Source organism: Panthera uncia, chromosome D1 (genome assembly GCF_023721935.1).
Source record: "Panthera uncia isolate 11264 chromosome D1, Puncia_PCG_1.0, whole genome shotgun sequence".
In the NCBI taxonomy this organism is placed as follows: Eukaryota; Metazoa; Chordata; class Mammalia; order Carnivora; family Felidae; genus Panthera; species Panthera uncia.
Window position 1 is genome coordinate 83033673 of NC_064808.1, and position 6414 is coordinate 83040086.

Below are 6414 nucleotides of genomic sequence, written 5' to 3' on the forward strand. Positions count from 1 at the left end.
GGTTCCTTTTGGGGCTGAATGAAATATCCTATCAACAGTCCCTGGCTCCTGTCTCTCTGACACTGAGGGAGGCAGCAGTGAATATGCTTTCAAGCTGACAGGGAGAGTAGGTATTATATGCCATCTCTGTTACCATTCCCCTCCCAAGCCTTTCAGAGTCCTATCCATGAAAGTGGATTGGTTATTCTAAGGGCAATACCAGAGATGAGAAGACAGAGTCAGGGAACCACCATCGCTAACAAGGACATTACTCTGGCAATGGGGTGACTGAGGTAGAAGACCCATGGCTGTAACATGGAAGGTATCTGGATTCAGGGAACATTCATTTTCCAGCATTTCCCAGGCACCCTCCTCATGTGTGTATGACAGAGTGTGTGATCATTTGCCACATAAAGCCTTGTGGTTGCCTGTGCTGAATTTAGGGAGTTCACAATAAAGTAGAAATGAGATGAACAAGCCCAGCAAAACTCCTTTTCAATGTTGGTGTTAGGATCATAGGATTTAGATCAAGCCATTTCAGAATGCCCCTGTTATGTTTTAGGAAACGGTTTGACCTGTAATATATCCAAGTTTATGTGATACATTCTATTATAATCCTGTTACACTCTGTTCATAAAATTACAAATGTCTCCCAGGAAGAGGGTGAATCAGATGTTTTATTGGCACTGCCCCTGGCATGTTTATTCGGTCTGGGGTCAGTGCATGATTATTAAACCCTACTGGAAAAAAAAATAAATTGACATTCTGGACTGAAAATCACATCATTGCCAGGTGGTGTGCATACTAGCTGTGTACAGATATTATATGTCCCTGCAGTCATGAAGCAATTTATGTGCTGGTGTGGATTTCTCACAAGTTAGTTCATCCTGTTTCCCATAGAGCAGCTTGATTGGATGTGAAAGTAGCCTCTCCCTCCTCTCTGCAATAGGCCTCCTAGAAACTGGTTACACAAAACCACAAACCCCATTTCATCCCAGCAGGGGACAGCTGCCATCACATCCCCCAAAGGCGTGGGGTGCTGGCTCCCTTCTTCCTATCTGCACTCTGTCCTCATCCCAGAGCCTCTCTGAGGGGCTGTCACTGTGAGCAACTTGTGGAAAAGGCACTGGAGCGTCCCGTCCCCACTGTGGAGGGGCCGCCTGGGGGGGATGATGAGGTGCTTGGTGGCTTCTGATATTAGCCCACTGAAGCCTGACCTCAGAAAGGTGGCCTCTGCCTCACTGAGCACCCTTCCTTACCCTTCCGAATCAGACTTCCACAATCAAACTTTTAAGATGATTTCTCTTGTTGCTGATCTCTTGGAGTTCTTGGGCACAAATGTTGATTTACTCAGACCTTGTTTTCCAAGAACAGGTTATGGCCTGAAAGAAGCTGGGTCTGTAAAGCTAGAAACAAAGTGAAAGGGGAATCTAGTCATTTGGAGTCTAAAATTAGAGACCATACAAATGAGACCAGAATGAAATGACGTGTGCAAGGGTATTCTATTCAATAGATATTTACTGAGTGATTTCAATTTGCTAGGCCTGGTGCTTTAAACCTCACTCCACTTTACCCCATCTCTCTCCCCCCCAAAAAAACCACCTCTGCTGCCTATAATGTGCTTGGCACACAGTGGGCATCTTTTCTTGCTTATCATAAGAAAATTGGGAAAAGTATGATGAGAAAGCAAAACATGAAAATATCCATTGGCTCCTAACTACAATTTCCCTGAAGTCGTTTAACAGGGCAGAATTTTCCCCTGGAGCCAGAATCCTCTAACCGAGAGCCATCAGTAATTTTCCTCAGAAAAGCAGTCAGAGTGATAAAATAACTTACAATTCGCTTTCCAGAATCGTCCTACCTCCTCCGCTTCCTCATGCTGTTTCCCTGCCTTACATGCTGGTCCAACTCTGCCTTCTGAAATGACAATATTTCAAAGCTGCTTCAAGTACTACCTGCTCTACATCTTGAGTTCATCTCTTGGCACCACCATCCCCCAGCTAAAGAGTACAAGATATTTCCTTTAAATCCTGATGAGGGGTTCAGACAGCATGCTTTTATTGTGTTATTTCTGGCTAGGTTTATATGTAGGTATGACTCGAGCTGTCTTATCCTCAGCATTGGACAGTTAGATGATGAAACACAGGAAACTGGGTTACATTAGTGCATTAAGTAATTGATTTTTAATACTTTTCAGCCACTGTGTGTGAGGCCCTACTGTGTGTCAGCAATGGCACAAGGCCCTGGGGAAGCCACTGTGCATGGCATGGATAGTCTGGTATTCACTGAGCTTCCTTTTAGAGGGAGATTCAGGTGACTGAACAGGTGTTTACACTCTTGCAGTGTTCGCAACCTTAGCACTATTGATATTTAGGGACAGAAAATTCTTTGTTATGGGAGACTGCCCTGTGCACTATTGGGTTTTTAGATCTCTACCTCTGACCCTGAACTCTACTACCTATATCTCAGTAGCACCTCTTTCCTGACCCCTAGTTTGACAACCAAAAGGGTTGTCAGACATTGCAAAATGTTCCTTGTGGTGTCAAGTCACGAGGTTGAGCATTACTGCTCTAAAAAGATAAATGTAATGATAAGTACGGGTTCTATGGGAGCCTTGAGAAAGGATATCTAAGATTTTAAGGGTCAAGGAGTCAGGGCCCCAGCAGGAAACAGACAACACATTGCATTGTGAAGAATTATAGGCAGATTTAATAAGGGGATTATTTACAAGTTATGGAAAGGGTATAGGGAACCCACACCCAAGGCTAGTAACAGCAGGATTGTTCTTACCCCAAGGTTAGTAACAGCCAGAGGGGTGAAGTTGGCAGTTGCTAGATAAATGGGGAAGAGTTATGTGGAAAGGGCTGACTGGAGAGAAGCCATGCTCTTTGGTGAAGTGACTCAGGCATGGGACATGACCCTGCTGGAAAATTCACATTTGAGCTCCCTTCCCTTCCTCTACTGGGCTTTCTAGTGGTCACCCCAACCAGAAACCAATGGCAAAGACCCGGTTCACAGAGCCCATGTAAATCAGACACTCAGAGAAGAAAGTGGAGCAAAGAAGGCTGACAAGTGTTTCGAGAGGGTTGAAGAGGAAATATCTCTTGTGGCAGCCTTCCCTGAAAGAGTCAAATCTAGGTTAAGACCCCAAAGGATAAGTCAGAGTTAGCTGGGAGAAGGTAGGGGAAATAACACATGTGATTTCTATTCCATAATATTCAGTTATAGGATCGTTGCTACATTTATAGTTAGTCTCTTGAGCCCCTGCTACCCTGACATGTGAGAAATTCAATCTAAGTCATGTTTGGGGAGACACCTTTCTTCTCTGAAGTATCTAGAATGCTCAGGAGATGGTCACTAGTTGTCAGTCCTCGGTGGTAGGAACAATTAATTCCTTGAATAAAGGAAAAAGAAAGGGAGGGAGTGGGGACAAGTAGATTTCAGCTTCTGGATCCATCTTCATTATCACCCGGGTGAGGTGCTGTCAATTACCGGCATTTGCATAGGAATTGAATATGTGATCTGCTTTGGTGGAGATGCCTCTATAAACCACACCACCTGGCTGTCCATACTCCCCACTCACCCGCACCTGGCTGGCCCATTCCCGCCTCACTGAGTGAAAACTCTTTGTTTTCCGGTTTCTTTAAAACAAAAACCTGGATGGTAATCATCTTCTAGGTGCCTAGCAACTGCTTGAGACCCCACGACACAAAAGCCATTAACAATCCTGATGTAAGAAGCTCAGAATGGAAAGCTCAAAAAGCCTGGCACCTTTTGGGGATTGGGAACAGTGAACCCCTTTGATTCCTTCTAACCTTCTATGGCTTTGAGGACAAAGCACACATCAGTTTCTTGGCAGACCAGCCTGCTGTGCTACAAAGTGGGGGATTGAACCAACCTTTGGCAGTTTGGAGGAATCAAGGCCTATTCATTATGGCATAGAAATCCACTGGGGCCAGAATTTTACAAAATGGTAAGACAGAGGAAGATAGAGTACAGAGGACCAGAGAACCTAGTAAACCACTAGAGTGGTAGAACTTTTTATTGAGACCTGTACCAAACCCCAGCACAGTAGAGGAGTACACAAAAGTCTTTTGTATGTGCTTTTTTCATCCTCCACAAAGGTACATGAGATTCTAATGAGTCAGGCAGTTTTTACTTTGCACCAACACAGAAGCACCCAGACGGTAGGTATGTAGGTGAGGAACACACAAAAGCCAGCAGTCAGCCATGCGACCCAAACCCAAAGCTTCCTCATGGTTAGGCCCCAGTGAATACAATAGTCTTTACAGAGCTCCTTCTTGCACAAAAATTAAACAGGCAATAAATTGTGCATGGCTTTCTTATTTATTTGTACCTGTTCATGTGTTGACTCTTTAGAATGAAAACATGGGAGCCAAGTGTTTTCCTCAACACAGCAGGAGCACTGACTCCTCGGTGGCTGACCACAGGTCTCCTTCTCAAGTGCTCTGTTCTTCCATCTCAGGAATTAACCTGGCTACCTCCTCCTGTCTTTTCTGTATCCCACTTCCCCATCATCTCACTGGTGTCCTTGCTAATTTGACAAAGTTAATACCTGATTAATAACTCCTATGATAGAAGAGTTCCTGGATGAGCTGTAGCCCCCATTTACAATCTGCTGGTGATTGAAAAATTACGTTCAGTTCAGTAATAATTGATGGAAATGGTCTCTTCTCTTCTGCAGCTGATTGGCTTTGTAATTGTGATTTAATAATGTAAATACCACTTGTTTTCTTCTCAAGATGAATTAGCTTCTGATTTGCTAAGCTCAAGGCTCATTGCACTTTCTTATATCTTTGTCCCTTATCATGGGATTATAGGTGAGATCTATTCATTATTTTGCTATATTTTCTTTGCACACACACACACACACACACACAAAATACACACTGAATCAATGGTTGGAAAGAAGACATTCTTTTTTTCAACCAGATATTGATTATCAAATGTTAAACCTAATGCTTTTAGAAATAATTTAGAACAAGAAGGCCTGGGTGGGTAAGCAGGTGTACACAAATGTATACAGTTAGAGGTTTCTCATGAACTAGTATTGTGCTATTTCCTAAATGATGAGGAAAGCTTGAAAAAAATAGCTGTTATTTTGTGATTTATGATAAGAAAAACATATTTGGTCTTTGCTCAGTTTCTGACACAGAGCTCCTAAAACCCTTGAAATTTCCTGTGATGACAGAAAAAGTATCTTCTGTTATGCTAATGATGTGACTTTGGAAGCACCTAAGGATGGAGAATGGTTGCCAGGGGAGCCAATCCTGTTGTTAGAGGGCTGAAACTCTCAGTGTCCCCCATCCCCATGACACCACATCAGGCAGGGGACAGGGGCTGGAGACTGAGTTCAGTCATCAATGGCCAGCAATTTACTCACTCATGCCTACATAATCAAGACTCCAGAAAACCCCAAAGGGCAGGGTTCATAGACTTCTGGGTTGGTGAACACATGGAGATTCAGGGATAAGGGAGCACTGAGAGGACATGGAAGCTTCGTGCCCCTTTCCCCATGCCATGCCCTATGCATCTCTTCCATCTGGCTGTTTGGAGTTACATCTTTTTATGATAAATAAATAATCTAGTAAGTTAAATTTTCCCTGGGTTTCATGAGCCACTTTACCAAATCAATCAAACCCAAGGAGGAGTCACTGGAATCTCTGATCCATAGCCAGCGGGTCAGAAGCAGAAAGAACAGCCCAGACTTGCAATTGGCCTCTGAAGTGTGGGATTAACAGTGTCTGTGGGACTGAGCCCTTACCTGGTGGTATCTGATGCTATCTCCAGGTAATTAGTGTCAGAATTGAGTTGAATTGCAGAACCCCCAGCTGGTGTTGAATTGCTTGGTGTGTGTGTGGGAACCCACACAACGGAATTGGTTTCAGAATTGCAATGGCTCTGTATTTTCCTTTCTATATTGAATGTTGCTCTACTGCTATGCATGCATACCATATGTGTATCTGTGTGTTCGTATGTGAATAACATGCGGCGTGAAGTAAATACCACACTGTTATTTACATTAATTTTATGATGTACCATTGGGGTACAATGTTCTATAATTGAGAAAACCTCTAGAGTTGTGTGTAACTAGAGCAAGCTCAGGGCCACAGAAAGAAGGTGGCTGACACTATGCATCCTGACTCATTCTCCTAAGAAGCTCCCTGTCTGGATAGTCCTGGAAATCCACGGGCACCATCTGTTTAGCTACCAGGCTCTAGGCACCTGCCCTGCATGGCATGGAACACAGTAGCCCCTTCCAATGTCCTCATTTTTGTACACGATACTTCAATCCAGGCCTGCCCTGTTGGAACCCAGTCACCCTTACAATCCTCCTTGCTTTATTATATATATATATATATATATTTATATATATATATTTTATATATATTATATATATATATAATATATATA

At 43.3% G+C, this 6414-nt stretch overlaps 1 protein-coding gene across 3 annotated transcripts in view; it reads left to right on the forward strand.

Moving 5' to 3' along the window:
- OPCML (opioid binding protein/cell adhesion molecule like) overlaps nt 1-6414 on the forward strand; it is a 496230-nt gene that overhangs the window by 458428 nt on the left and 31388 nt on the right. The window lies entirely within an intron of this gene.